At 41.7% G+C, this 16,297-nt stretch overlaps 1 protein-coding gene across 2 annotated transcripts in view; it reads right to left on the minus strand.

Annotated features, from left to right (window-relative positions):
* LOC139539446 (TSC22 domain family protein 2-like) overlaps positions 1-16,297 on the minus strand; it is a 52,649-nt gene that overhangs the window by 19,853 nt on the left and 16,499 nt on the right. The window lies entirely within an intron of this gene.

The raw sequence follows: 16,297 nt of genomic DNA on the forward strand, positions 1-16,297 counted from the left end.
CATTTGGGTGGGAGTGATAAGCAAAGTTTACAAAAACAGGCTAGCAACGTTTTGTTAGCAGCCAGCTAGCAGACAACAACGTCAAGTAGTGATACTTTCGATTCATATAACTTAGAACTAGCTAGCCATCTGGCTAATACATTAGGACACAGATGACTTTTCTTAGCTACGATTACACAAATAAATAAAAAAGTACTTGCCAAATTCTTGCTCTTCATCCGCTGCAGTTACCCTGGACTCCATAATGTGGGGAGGGATGGAGGCAGGTTGCGTGATGAGGAAATTGTTCAATTCCCTATAAAAAGGACAGGCCTCTCTGCCAATACCACTCAGTCCATTCTCATCTTTGGCCCGGCGATACGCATATTTCATGTCTGGCGCTGCTTCCACAAAACGATGGTGGCCATGTTCAAGCAACGCTGTTTCTTTCTGTAACATTGCAACAACCTCGCAAGAATCTGATCGCTTGACCAAATGGAGATCAAAATCTTGGTCTCCGCACCGGACCAAGTCTGCGCACTCATTTTGCTATGGTGTTGTTGATATCGATACGGATAAGTACAAACAGCAAGCGTGAATGCTAAGCATAGGGATTTCTCTGGCAAACGTCAGTATATACATAGTGCCGGAAACGTCCTGACCTTAAAACCTCGTACATCACCTCTCACGTGACTACATATCACATTGGCCGATACATCTCCTCACACTGCAATGCTCGGAGTGGGGGTGAATCTCAAGCAAAGCTCGCCCCCGCAGCCTTCAAAAGGTTACAGTAAAAGGTCTAGCTGAGGGTATTTTCTCAAAACCTCTCCCTCGCTCTCGTAGTGTGAACACCTAAGTAACGAGCCCAGTATAAACCTGGTCTATTGGGCTAATATTTAGCCAGGGGGAACATTAACATACAGGGCCCACACTGATGTGCAGGGACTCTGGGGGTTGCCCTGACAATAGTAAGTCTGTACCAGCGTTATTTTTACTCCTTATGAAAGGCCTATGTTCCATTTTGACTGCCTACATGGGTGCCCTGATTCTGTAGGTTGTTATAGATGCGCTTTGCACCACCGCAATTCAAACCCTGCTTCTATACATTAGGTTCAAGCTTGTTTTTGAGTCAGATCCAACTAATACTGATACTCCGGTAGAGTCAGCATTGGGTTGGGGGAATCAACTTAACCTTTGCACTCCAGTTTGACTGTAGGGTTGGGAAAAGAAAAGAAAAAAATCTCTGGATTTGCAGAAATCCTGGTAGGAGGGTTTCTGGAATAAACAGGGAATAAGTTGACAGAATCCTCCAACTGGGGTTTCTAACCTTATTTGATTGTAAGATGCTCTTTAGTTTGAAGGGAATGCAATGAGCAGCGGTTGAGCCGCTGGGTTGGTTACGGGTTTGTTATGATACCCGTTCCATGGGGAGTGGGAGGACAGATTTTGGGAAAACGCACACACGAGGCGGAGGTCAGCCAAAAGACTGACTTGACACCTGGACAGCACAGCAACTAGCCCACACACACACACACACACACACACACACAGGATAGGGCTGGCCCAGACTAGAGTTGTCTGTTTTTTCGACCAATCGATTAAACGTGTATATTTCCATGTATAGACACACCCGATGTGTATTAATAAAAAAAACACATGCACTGAGCTTGTCTGATGTTAAGAGCAGTTTGCTGAAGTAATAACATTTGTTTTACTGCTAGTGCCTGTGACTAGCACCCGTTGTCTTTCCCTACTTCCTGCTGCAGCGACCACCAGAGAACATCAGTGTTTATCACGCAGTCCATGTTGCTGAAATTTGAAAAGATCCCGAAATCCTCTTTGTTTTTCCAAAACAGTCTCAATCCTTGCTCTCTTTACGTGACACGTATGCATCGCATGCACATGATCAATGGGGACTGATCTATGCCTATCATAATCACATATAAATTGGCTATAAACTCTAAACACTGCAACGTCAGAAAAATTGATGCGGAGGACGTGAAAAACAAACTCGAAATGGGAATGTTTACTGGTTGCTCAGGAGGGAAAGGGAAGTCACATTTGTGGAAGAAATTTGGAGGAGGAAGGTAAGGAACAAGCAGTGCGCGCATATCATGTGTGCCAAACAGGTGCTGTTAGAATACAATATAATCTTTTGGGACCATTTTGAACTGTGTAAATAAAATGTAAAAAATGTGGCTTACCCCCAGAGTCCCTGCACATCAGTGTGGGTCCTGTATGCCTTTATTATAGCAAAGACTAAAAACAGTCGTATTTGTGAATGTAATTGCCGACATGGAACAGTTTAGGCTAATTATTCAAGGCTCCCTTTGTTATTTCATTTTAAAACTAAAATGTTTGATTGCATTTCAAATCATGAATGACTCATAAGCTGTGTGATGACATGAACGAATGAATGATTGGTACAGTAGCCTATATAATGACATATAGATCTAAGTTATATTACGATATTAAGACAGCTAAACAGGATGCGCTCTTACAGGCTGACCACACCAAAATAAATTTAGAAATCTATTCAATTATTGCGTGCGCCAATGATCTTTTCAAGTCAGTTCTATTTCTGACGCAGAACGCGCTGCAAGTCCTGCCTCTCCCATCTCCTCATTGGTTTATAGAAGCAGGTACCCACATGCCATCTCCTCATTGGTTATACCCACGTGGGTGACTGAAAGACGAGCGAGGTCAGTGGCGGTAATGCACCTAATTTATGAAAGTTGCCAATCGCAATATAAAGTCAAGAGAAGAAAAAGCCTGGAAGGAAGAGAGATGACTAGAAACGATTCAGTTGACCGTTTTATGTGTGGATTAATTGGCAGAGTAGAGGACCTTGTTATTATTTTACCTGAAATGCACAACTCAATGTTCATATCCCAGGACAAATTAGCTAGCAACAGCAAGCTAGCTAAATAGGACACATTAGCTAGCAACAGCAAGCTAGCTAAATAGGACACATTAGCTAGCAAGTGCAAGCTAGCTAGCTAAATTGCCAGAAATGTTTAATGCCTTTCGACCTGTCCCCAAATTAATATAATTGGTACAGAGTTTGTTTTGATATTTTAACCTGCGTGTCGTGATTGCGTTTGGTGTGGGGGGACAAAATAAATGTATGCAAAATGGCTCATGCGCGCAGCCAGTTTGGGTTCCGTGTTAGGCCTACAGCTCGATGGTGGTTATACAAAGCTGCAATACTAAGCCTCATTTAATGATCTTAATAATAAACAATAAGGAGAAGGAGTTCAAGAAAAAGGTGTGAGAAAAGCGTGCGTATTATATGTGACAAACAAGTGCTCTTACATTACAATATTATAATTTCTGACCATTTGGAAGTGTAAACACAAAATAAGTAACTGTTCTAACAAAAAGCCTTTACTACAGCATTGCAAAGATTAAAAATTGCTTTATCCAACATGTGGTTGCGTGAGGCTTGGTGCTCACTGAAACAGTAGGCTATTAACCTTTCTAGGACTGGGGTTCCGCTAGCGGAACTCCTCCCACATTCCACTGAAAAGGCAGAGCGCGAAATTCAAAAAATATTTTTTAGAAATATTTAACTTTCACACATTAACAAGTCCAATACAGCAAATGAAAGACACACATCTTGTGAATCCAGCCAACATGTCCGATTTTTTAAATGTTTTACAGGGAAAACACAATATATATTTATGTTAGCTCACCAACAAATAGAAAAAAAGCACAGACATTTTTCACAGCACAGGTAGCATGCACAAAATCAACCAAACTAACCTAGAACAAACCAAAGAAACCAAGAAACAACTTAATCAGATGACAGTCTTATAACATGTTATACAATAAATCTATGTTTTGTTCGAAAAATGTGCATATTTCAGGTATAAATCATAGTTTACATTGCGGCTACAATCAGAAATTGCACCGAAAGCAGCCAGAATTATTACAGACACCAACGTGACATACCGAAATACTCATCATAAAACATTTCTGAAAAATACATGGTGTATAGCAAATTAAAGACAAAGATCTTGTGAATACAGCCAATATTTCAGATTTTCTAAGTGTTTTACAGCGAAAACACAATATAGCATTATATTAGCTTACTACAATAGCCTACCACACTACCGCATTCATTCATCAAGGCACGTTAGCGATAGCAATAGGCACGTTAGCGTTAGCGAATAAACCAGCAAAAGATATTAAATTTCACTAACCTTCATAAACCTTCCTCAGATGACAGTCCTGTAACATCAGGTTATACATACACTTATGTTTTGTTCGAAAATGTGCATATTTAGAGCTGAAATCCGTGGTTATACAACGTAGCATAACGTAGCATAACGTGCTAACGTAGCATCTTTTTCCCAGAATGTGCAGATATTTCTATTAGACTCTCACCTATTCTGACCAAATAGCTATTCATAAACATTACAAAAAAATACATGTTGTATAAGAAACGATAGATCCATTAGTTCTTAATGCAATCGCAGTGTTAGAATTCTAAAAATATCTTCATTACGACATAAGACTTAGTTATGGTAAGGGAATAACCAAAACCTGAGCGCAAAGCTACTAGTACACAGTTCGACAGATATATGAAATAGCATCACAAAATGGTTCCTACTTTTGCTGATCTTCTATCAGAATGTTGTACAATGGGTCCTTTGTCCAGAACCGTCGTTGTTTTGGATTCAGAACGTTCTTTTTCCCTCTTGAATTAGCAAGCACACTGGCCATGCAGCGCTAAGCTCTCCAACGTCAACAAAGTCGAACAACGCAACACGCCGAACGTCCCGAATAAAGTTCAATAATCTAATGAAACTATATTGAAAAAGCATACTTTAGGATGATATTGTAACATGTATCAAATAAATTCAAAGCCGGGGCTCATATTCGCCCATAACAACAGGTTTCCAGTAGGCAATAACAGGTCCCCCCACGTGCCTTGCAGACAACAGAAAATGGGGGACACGTTGTTCCAAGAGGGCTCATTCAACGTCAGACAGAGATAATCAACTCCTTTTTCCTCTCACTTCCTCTTGACATCCAGGGGAAGGTGTATGACGTGCACGTATAGTCATACGTATCATGCCCATTTATAGGCAGCGACTTGAACACAGCATCGATTTCAGACTTTCCACTTCCTGGTCACAAAGTGTGCTGCCAAATGAGTTGTGTTTGACCCACAGACAAAATTCAAACGGTTTTAGAAACTAGAGAGTGTTTTCTATCCAATAGTAATAATAATATGCATATTGTACGAGCAAGAATTGAGTACGAGGCCGTTTAAATTGGGAACGATTTTCCCCAAAAGTGAAAACAGCACCCCCTATCCTCAACAGGTTTTAAACAACAGAAGCAGGATCTGTCTTGTTCCTGTAGATATGCACTGAGTATACAAAACATTAAGGACAACTGCTCTTTCCATGACAGTGACTAGGTGAAAGCTAAGATCCCTTATTGACGTGACTTGTTAAATCCATTTCAATCAGTGTAGATGAAGGGGAGGAGAAAGGTTAAAGTAGGATTTTTAAGCCTTGAGACATGTATCTTGTTTGTGTGCCATTCAGAGGGTGAATGACCAAGACAAAATATTTAAGTGCCTTTGAACGGGGTTTGTTAGTAGGTGCCAGGCGCACCTGTGTGTCAGAAACTGCAAAGCGAGAGAAAACGCATTTGTTAAAAAAAATTAAAAGACAGCCTTGCAATTTATTGTTTCCATTAAGCTCTCAATGAAAAATGTTGGTTCCATGTATAGTATTTTCTCAGCTACAATTATTTGAATAATTCAATGTCTGTTTTGTGCACCATGGTGACGACTAAAGTGTCTTAGGATTTAGATATTTTTTGTAATTGTACCCCCTTTTCCTCCCTAATTTCATGACATCCAATTGGTAGTTACGATCTTGTCTCGTCGCTGCAACTCAACGGGTTCGGCAGAGGCGAAGGTCGAGACATGCGTCCTCCAAAACATGACCCACCAAGCCGCGCTGCCTCAACACACTGCCTGCTCAATCCGGAAGCCAGCCGCACCAATGTGTCGGAGGAAACAGTTCGACTGACGACCGAAGTCAGCTTACAGGCCCGCCACAAGGAGTCGCTAGAGGGCGATGACCCCCCCCCCCCCCCGCAACCCAGACTGCGCTAGGCCAATTATGCGCTGCCCTATGGGGCTACCGGTCACAGCCGGCTGTGACAGCCTGGGATCGACTTGGGCAGCTCTATTAAGAATGTTCAAATCTGACTTCTCTATGTGGCCGTCTATGGAAATGGTCTTTCTGGTCCGGGCGTTAGTGAAACTGAAGTACCGTGCTTCTACAACGGAACCCTGGCCCCTTCTTCCTTGGAAAGACGGCATGAATTGAGACAATAACAATTGAAGGATGTGGAATCTGGATGAACGGGTTCCACTGAACAAGCGTTTTTTCCCCCCGAGGCTGCATTGTTAGGACGTCATCTACTGTAAATGAGGAATGGTTGACACAAAAGAAACAAAGAGCCTCAACCGCCCAATGCCTGTACATCAGATCACTGGCCCATGCTATTTTCCAGAGCAAAATCAGTCATGAGCCTTGTCCTTCCCAAGGCTATTCTGTAAACAGGCCTCAACTTCTTAAGAATCGGTGCGGGACGTTGAGCTAACGTAAGATAATGCGATTAGCATGAGGTCATAAGTAACAAAAACATTTCCCAGGACATAGACATTTCTATTGGCAGAAAGCTTAAATTCTTGTTGATCTAACTGCACTGTCCAATTTACAGTAGCTATTATAATGAAATAATACCATGCTATTGTTTGAGAGGGCACAGTTTCGAACATGAAAAGTTATTAATAAACAAATTAGGCACATTTGGGCAGTCTTAATACAACATTTTTAAGAGATACAATGGTTCATTGGATCAGTCTAAAACTTTGCACATACACTGCTGCCCTCTAGTGGCCAAAATCTTAATTTCAGCTGGGCCGGAATAATACATGATGGCCTTTCTCTTGCATTTCAAAGAAAATACAGAAGAACGTTTTTTTCTTTTTCTTTTACCAGATCTATTGTGTTACATTCTCCTACATTCCTTTCACATTTCCTTAAACTTCAAAGTGTTTCCTTTCAAATGGTACCAAGAATATGCATATCCTTGCTTCAGGGACTGAGTTACAAGCAGTTAGGTTTGGGTATGTTATTTTAGGCAAAAATTGGGAAAAAGCGTCCGATCCTGAAGAGGCTTTAATAGAAACCTGATGCCGGCCAGCTCGATCACTGTCCTGTTGCATAATCCTCGGCCGAGTACACACACAGCTTTCCTAAAGGTGCTTTTCCTTAAGGGAACTATACTGTCACCTCTCATGGCAGACCTTGTGGATCTGCTGCCATATGTTTGGGTTTTCTGTTTAACAAAAATACTGAGTGGAGAGCCAGGCCATTTAGGCCATTTACGATTTTCCCAACTCAGGAGCTCATGCTTTCTGAGGATGTAACAGTGATGATGGCTATTGGGGGCTTCCTATCAAGCACTTTGAGAGCCTGTTTGTAGACAGACTGAATAGGTTTTAATGTTGTACAGCAAGCTTGGGCCCAACTAGTCAAGCAGTATGTTAAGTGAGGGAGTATCATAGATTTGAAGTACAGTTTTGCTACCTCTGTAGTCAATTTCGTATAAATCGGAAATTAGCTAGGTTGAATTTGGTTATCTGAATTACCTTTTTCACATTATTTTTAAAAGAGGTTGGAATCAAGTATGATGCCAAGGTAATTAAAATCAGATACCACCTGGAGCTTCTCCCCTGACACAGACATCTGGCTCAGTAGCATATGTTGCCCTCTTTGTGAAGAACATGCAAAGTTTTTTTCACATTGAGATGCAAACACGAATTCACTGAGCCACTTTGTAACCTGGACCATTACAGTAGTGAGTTCTTGTGCAGCTTGTTGTTTGCAATTTGCATGCACATATATCACTGTATCATCTGCATACATTTGAACTTCAGACCCAGTACAGACAGAAGGCAGATCATTAATGTACAGGCTGAACAGGTGGGGCCCCAGTATTGACCCTTGGGGCACGCCCACATCATAGCTAAGAGTGGGCGACAGCTCATTGCTCACTATGACACACTGAGTTCTGCCTTCAAGGTATGATTTCATCCATCTCAAGGCATCGGGGGAAAAGTTGAACTTGAACAATTTTGTGTTGAGAATCTCATGGTTAACAGTATCAAAAGCCTTCCTTAGGTCCAGAAACACAGCCCCAACAACGCCCCCTTTGTCCATCTTGGACTTCACATTTTCCAGAAGAAAGCAGTTGGCCGTTTCTGTGGAGTGTTTCGCTCTGAAGCCAAACTACATGGAGTGTAATGTGAAGGGGCTGTTGTTGAGGTGGGCAATCAGTTGTTCTGCTACACACTTTTCAACAACCTTTGACACCACAGGTGTAGTTACTCTTGAGACACTTTTGGGGTCTTGGTAGCCAGGCTGGAATGAGAGCATGTGTGTGTGTGTGTGTGTGTGTGTGTGTGTGTGTGTGTGTGTACTAATGGGCCTGTAGTTACTCACATCAGCAGACACACTTGAGACACACTGGGGGTCTTGGTAGCCAGGCTGGAATGAGAGCATGTGTGTGTGTGTGTGTGTGTGTGTGTGTGTGTGTGTGTGTGTGTGTGTGTGTGGAAAGGTATACATTCCTGTAGATGTTTTGGATCTGAGTGACGAGAGTTTGCACACACACGTTAGACCCTACTGAAGTCTGACGGAGCTATATTATTGTAAATAAGAACGTTCTTAACCGACTTGCCTAGGTAAATAAAAGTTGAATAAATAAAAACAAAATTAGGCTAACATGTTCCACTAAACTAACTTCCATCTAGGATGCTCGTTAAATGGAGGAGAATCCTGGCTTGCCAAGGAGCGAGTGTTCACCCCCTGGAACTAATGGGCACATGAGACGGTAAAGAGGCCGGGTGTGTAAAATCAAATCAATACAATTTGATTTGTGTGATGTCACCATCAAACTCCATGTGAAGGAGTAAGTAGTGGTGCCAGGTCAGGTGCCAGGTCAGTAGTTAAGAGGACTAACGTAGCGCCTGGCCCCTAACAATCCTCTGTATTTATTAGATCATTATCACAGGATCAGCGCCTCAATTAGGGGCTTCCCCTCTGGTATGGAGGTGCCACGGCTCCCCTTTCAACGCGGAGACGTGTAAAACCAGGGGTTAGGCCCTAATCCACATCTCATCTGCTACTTACTCCGTTTATGTAGTGTTGTCTCTTCCTGTGATGCGAGGCCTTTTGTAAATAAGAATTTGTTCTTAACTGACTTCATAGTTAAGGTAAAAAAAAATGTTACAAAAAAAAAATACTTCTTGCCTTTATGATGTGACCACTGACAACTGGGAGATTCTCCATGTCTCATCAGAGCCACCTCGATTGGCCACAACAGGGTGTCAAGAAAAGGGCAGCAGTCATGATGTGGAGACGTTTGCCAAGATTAACATTCTCACTCAGCTGGCAAGGAGAAGGCATATTCTAGGAACAGGGTCTCGTCTTACGTAAGTTTATATATATATATATATATATATATATATATATATATATATATATATATATATATTTCTTTATATCACCCTTTGCCATGATGGCCAGCCCCCTTTCCTCCCCAAGTCGTAAAGCAAAAAACAGAGTGCCAGGCTTGTGTCACGTCCATCAGGCCTCGCAGACATGGCCTGCGGTGGAGGCACCATGTAATCCCCTCAAAATGACATACTTACGTGTGCTCCTTAATAAGATGCTTAGAAAAGGATAGTGAAATTAATTGTAGCTCGGGAGGCCTCCCTATAGGAGATACACTGTGGCCGGTTAGCAATTATACTCTGGGGGGTATAGGCTCAACATCTTTTTTACTTCAGAAGTAGTAAGGAGGGGGTATTGGTTGAAAATGAAACCTGAACAATTTTATTTCATTGTCGTTGTTGGGACAGAAAAAGCACCATCATTGTATGAGCTGCACAAAGGGCTAGGTCACCCAAATTACAAAATGGTTTCCTAACTCAGCCAGCAGTCTATGGACAGGGTATGGCAGTAATCCATGCTTTGGTTTAGTTTCCCCCGACACGGTTTCCAAATGCTAACGGGTTTTTTTTGTGGCACAGATCCCATTCAAGTCATGGTACCGATATTAGTATTTTTCACGCATCATGTTCAAATCATCTATACGTGACTTTGTTGAGCTTCACAATACATTTTAGATACTTTCGTATGACTTGGACTTGATGCGCAAAAATTGCTAATGAAATCAGTAATAGAATAGAATAGTTTGTTTCTTGCCATAAAATGTGGGCCACATACCTGATCTAGATCAAATTCACCCTCTATACCAGACAGCAGGAGACACTTATGGCTCATAAATCATAAAGTATTTTATTCAGGGCAGTAAAAATAGAGAAGGCATCTGCTACTTTAGCTTGGTGACAAGTTCATTTTGGTGCTGCCACCTTATACACTGATCCCATTCAGCACGCCAACCAGTAGCTTTTCCCGGGAATGTTTACAAAAACGCAGTCAGTGTGATCACGGATTCGGTCATGGTGACAAAATGTAGTCATCGATCTGTTTTTTTGCTGTTTAAAAAGGAAGCCCATAACAGGTAGAGGATGCGAGTGGAGTCACTTAAGTTCAAACGACGACACCCCCCATTTTAAAATAGCCAAAGGAAACACGAGACCAGAGTTGTGTTGGCTTACTCCAGTGGTTTCACTATGAGAAAGGTTGAATGGTTATGATAATACAACTTAGGGATAAAGCCATCGGTGGAGACGCAAAACTATGACTGATCCGACCCACCTACAAGGTTTGCCATTTGTAAAAAATAAAAATAAAAAAATAAAATTATCTATATTATTTCGTAGAAAGAGGAGGAAGGGAAGCGCTACTAAGGTACACAATAGTACATTTTGGTAGATAGAAGGTGCTCTTTGGGAAAAGGGGTAAATTGGTCGTCAAAAAGAAAGGAGGACCAAGGCACTCTAAATATAATTAATTAAAATAACTTTATTTGTTATGGCATGTTCAATAGAAACAAGGTTTTAAAAATCCGAAAATCGTCAGGGAGTACAAAGAAATAATACAATGTCCTCTTTTGAACAGCGTTTCCAATTAGCCCTAACTTGAAGAGGGAGTGGTTACAAAGTTGATTGGACACACCTAGTAAGCAATACTACACACATCTATACAAATCTATATTATTTCGAAATAATGTTTTTTCCCTAAAATTGCTTTAGAGCAAGTTAGCTTAGGGCTGGGCGATATGGCCAAAATATCATATTACGGTATTTTTCTAATTTGACTGTATTTTGTTTTTGAATAATACAAATTAGAAAATGTGCTTTATGAGTAGTGCGTAACCCAGGATAGCAACACATTTTAAGTGATTTCAATGGGTCTCTCACCATTCTGATTGTTTTATACTGTTCAATTAAACTTAAACCAACAATTGTCTTTATTTTTCATAAATTTCTGCATTTCCTGCACTCATTTGAGAGCATTTCTGTGCTGCACGATAATCAGCGAAAAATCTAGGCCTTATTTTTAACCGAATGTTGCAAATGCGATTTGACTTGCGATTTAGATCAATACACTTGAACTTTTGGAATCATGGAAATTGAATGATTATCGAATACCGTGTTTGACACGACAACGAATGAAAATGCCAAGGAGGAGTTTGTGACAGGGTAGGAACCAAAATCTTAGTCCGTGTTTCCTAGGGGACCCTATAATCTTCGGCTACATTAAAATGTTATCTTAGCCACTTCATGTAGTTATCGTTTTCATGCTTTGCCTAATCCTCTTTGATTTATTAGATACCTGTTGCACAAACAACCTGCTGATTTAGGCCTACACCATCACTGGTATCAGGTTGTATAACTAGCTACGTTTGCGCCGACTCAGTACATTTATTAGCTAGCGATTAGCATTAGCGGATAACACGATTTAGCCACAACTTGCTAAGAAAAGATAAACTAGCTGTTTGCCGATGTAAGAAACACAAGCTAATAGCAAAGTGAAAACAGCATTGTAGTCATCAACATTGTTGCAGGTGCTACATTGACAATCAAACACGGTATACCACCTAGCACTACATTAGCCCCATTCCAACAAGTCAGTCCGTGCAGAGGAGTGACAAGTTAGCTGACTCCAGACAAAAGGGGAGGGTGGATGGGAGGCAGCTCTCAGGTTTACCTGTGGTTAGATGAAATCAGTTAGGAAGAAAGCCAAACCGTTTGTCACTGCAGCCCAGGGGATACTTCAGCTGGGTGGGGATCAAACACGTAAGTGGTGAGCCACAACTCTTACACAACACTGCTACTGTTGTTTACCCAAATCCCAACCAATTTCAACAGCAGGGGAGGTCAACCGTCATCTCTTGCCAAGTGCGCCAGTGTGTTGTTGGTGCACTGGGAGTGTGTATGGTAACTCGTGCTTTGATCACAATAGGCCATACTACGGGATGACAGCGGAGGGAAAAAGTTTGTTTTCAGGGTGGGCTATGTTTTCTATGGCAGTGACCTTGCATGAACTTGAAAATAGAAATAACTGTTGAGAAAGACCTTAGGTATAGACTGCCACCAAGGCGCATTCTTCATGGACCGACCGCTCCTTACATAAATCATGAGATCAGAGCGTTTGTATAGCTGCGACGTCTTGACAAACAGACCTGAATGAGATGTGTCCTGTCAGCTAACCCGTAAAACAAAAAAAAGGCACTAGCTCACAGGCAATAAAGTCCGTGGCGGAGAGAAAGCCCTGCAGGGGCATGAGACAGCACATGGGAAAGTCTTTCATGTGCCTCGAACCTCATCAGAACAGGGGCATGAGTAATGCACGCTCGTCTCCGAACAAAGTACATTGCCGCAACATTATTGGAATTATCCAACCCAATATTATCTCCATTTTAGTCACTTAGCAGACGCTCTTATTTCAGAGAAACTTACAGTAGTGAGTGCACACAATTCATACTGTTCCCCCGTGGGAATCGAACCCACAACCCTGGCGACATGCTCTACCAACTGAGCCACACGGGACCTAATATTGTCACCTGTATTGTCAAAAGAACCGCAGCCATTTCATTACAAAAGGATATTCAATGATTGATTTACAACATGTATGGTTGGTTATATAACTTCAGTTCCAGGTGGGTAGGATACAATGTTGACCTATACTACCAAAAACAGGCACTTATTATATTGAGGTAGGCTTAAAGTTGTTATCAAGGCAACACACACACACACAGAGATTCAAGTCTTATCCAAGTGTTTCAATAATGCGAGTTAAAAGTGAGTCAATAATAATATAATGCAAGTGAATGACTTATGTCCCATAGGAGTTAGGCGAGGCCACTTAAGCTAAACGATGTGACCACATCGCTTCAGTTGGTTATGTCCGTAACGCCCAACAAAACTCAAGTCCCATAAATCACGTCAACATACTAAATATCTGTCCTCTTACTGCCTGGTTTGTCTTAAGAGTTCAATATAACACTTTTTAGCACATGGCTCTTCAGTTTTTCTACATAATCATTTTATATGCTACAGAGATATTTTAGATAATCAAATCACTAAGGCTAATGGACGAGACAAAAATACTTTGCCTAAGCTAAACGAGGTGAAGGTATTCACCAATCTGCTCTTTCAGCTCTCCCTAAAATTGCAACAACAACAAAAAATAAAGCTTTCAAAATATTACGTAAAATCGCATCGTATTTCATGGGATATTACACTAAGTAATAGGTGATCTTCTGTTTGGCGTGCTAAAGCCCTGTGGTGCTACTCTGTACAGCTGCGGCGCCAAAGAAACTTAATCGCTGGGTCCTCGTGACTGATAGATTACCACACTAAAAGTGTCAACGGGTCCTGAAGTGTTGCCTGAAGTGTGAAATTCCGACCTGCCCCGAACACTTCCCACAATGCCATGCTTCTAACCATGCAAACTTGGGGATCGCCAGCCATGGCTGGTCCACACACACACACACCCAAGCCCACACCCATCACTGACAGGCTTTGCCCCCCCATAACTTGCTAGTAGGGAAGGCTTGGTAGAAAGCAGTGGACAAGTTCCTGCATATAAACATAGATATAAAAAGGAAGAGAAACATGAGTATGGAAAAAAAGCAGCTACCTAAAGAAAGAGAGGAAATGGAGGGAGAGAACTAGATTGATAAGGAGTGAAGCTGAGGTTTACTGACTCAGTCCAGACTGAGCTCTCACATCAGAAATTGTATGATGTTCCACAGCTACATCAATCAGCGCTAAAAACATGCTTCCAGAATAAATAAACATCTGATCCGAATGGTATTTAATGCCAGTCAAGGGATCCAGGTCTACAATTATCTTTAAAAATCTCATGCCAGATGTTTGGTTGCAAAGAATGGTGAATTTTTTAAATAATTGGACCAAGGCTACATGTGCAAATAGAATCCTCCTGTAGGTATAGAATGATCAATTTACTGAGTGCCTGGACACAGCCATTAGCCGTGGTATATTGGCCATATATCACAAACCCCTGAGGTGCCTTTTTGCTATTATAAACTGGTTACCAACATAATTAGAGCAGTAAAAATAAATGTTTTGTCAGACCTGTGGTATACGATCTGATATACCATGGCTGTCAGCCAATCAGCATTCAGGGCTCGACCAACCCAGGTTATAAAATGGTCAGTTTACTCATGTTTCACACCGCGAGTGTAGTACAACAGAAGGTTGTCAAATCGGTTACATAACACTTACCATTACCTACATGTACTTGGCTTTAACTGAACGTGTTTCAGTTAAATGTTCTTTTCATGTTCTTTTAGCGCTGCTATGTCCCGACTTGGAAATCTAGGTTATAGGCCTAGGTAGGCCCTAAGGCTGAAATCGGTTCAACTACAGCCTGAACAAGTTCGGCTGTCATTTGGTTGAGAGATGCAGTATGTTCACTTTGTGAGATACCAGTAATTGTTCCTTTGCAGGAGAACATCAAAGCACTTAGTGATTATTATCACCCAAATATCATGACGTTTGTACACCACACACTGCAAAGTATGAGTCCCTATACCTTTCATGAGATGCACCCAATTAACGACTTATAGAATGAGACGTCTTGTATTGTTTTTGCTCATTTCCTGCGATTATATAGTATTTTGCCATGGCTAATGCTGTGTTCTTTTGCTCAAACATAATAACAAAATCTATTCTGCTAAAATGCACCGTCTAGCTTTTATTTTGGCGACTTAGCTCTCTCAGATGCTTTTTTTTTTTTTAAGTACATATTATTTTTACTTTGTTGTTTGGACTTCTGTTTCTTTTAATTGCCCCAAAAAATTAACCCCCTTTTTCGCCACAAAATCAATCTTGTCCCATCGCTGCAACTCCCCAACGGGGTCGGGAGGCGAAGGTCGAGTCATGTTTCCTCCGAAACATGACCCGCCTAACCGCGCTTCTTAACACCCGAAGCTGGGCCAATTGTGCCCCGCCTTATGGGACTCCTGATCACGGACGGCTGTGATACGGGCCGGGATCGAACCTGGGTCTGTAGTGGCGCCTCTAGCACTGCGATGAAGTGCCTTAGATTTTAATGGCATTAAAAACATCCTTGAACGCATTGAGCATCTTTTGCCTAATACAACATAGCATTTAAATGATCTATAGACCGATTTATAGAATGACAAAAATGTTTTTCACGTGAAAAATTGCATAACACAAAAAAGAAACGTCCTCACTGTCAACTGCGTTTATTTTCAGCAAACTTAACATGTGTAAATATTTGTATCAACATAAGATTCAACAACTGAACAAGTTCCACAGACATGTGACTAACAGAAATGGAATAGTGTGTCCCTGAACAAAGGGGGGGGGGGGTCAAAATCAAAAGTAACAGTCTGGTGGCCACCAGCTGCTTTAAGTACTGTAGTGCATCTCCTCCTCATGCACTGCACCAGATTTGCCAGTTCTTGCTGGAGATGTTACCCCACTTTTCCACCAAGGCACCTGCAAGTTCCAGGACATCTCTGGGGGGGAATGGCCCTAGCCCTCACCCTCCGATCCAACAGGTCCCAGACGTGCTCAACGGGATTGAGATCCGGGATCTTCGCTGGCCATGGCAGAACACTGACATTCCTGTCTTGCAGAAAATCACACACAGAATGAGCAGTATGGCATTGTCATGCTGGAGGGTCATGTCAGGATGAGCCTGCAGGAAGGGTACCACATGAGGGAGGAGGATGTCTTCCCTGTAACGCACAGCGTTGAGATTGCCTGCTATGACAACAAGCTCAGTCAGATGATGCTGTGACACACCGC

The sequence above is a fragment of the Salvelinus alpinus genome, chromosome 15, assembly GCF_045679555.1.
Source record: "Salvelinus alpinus chromosome 15, SLU_Salpinus.1, whole genome shotgun sequence".
Taxonomy (NCBI): domain Eukaryota; kingdom Metazoa; phylum Chordata; class Actinopteri; order Salmoniformes; family Salmonidae; genus Salvelinus; species Salvelinus alpinus.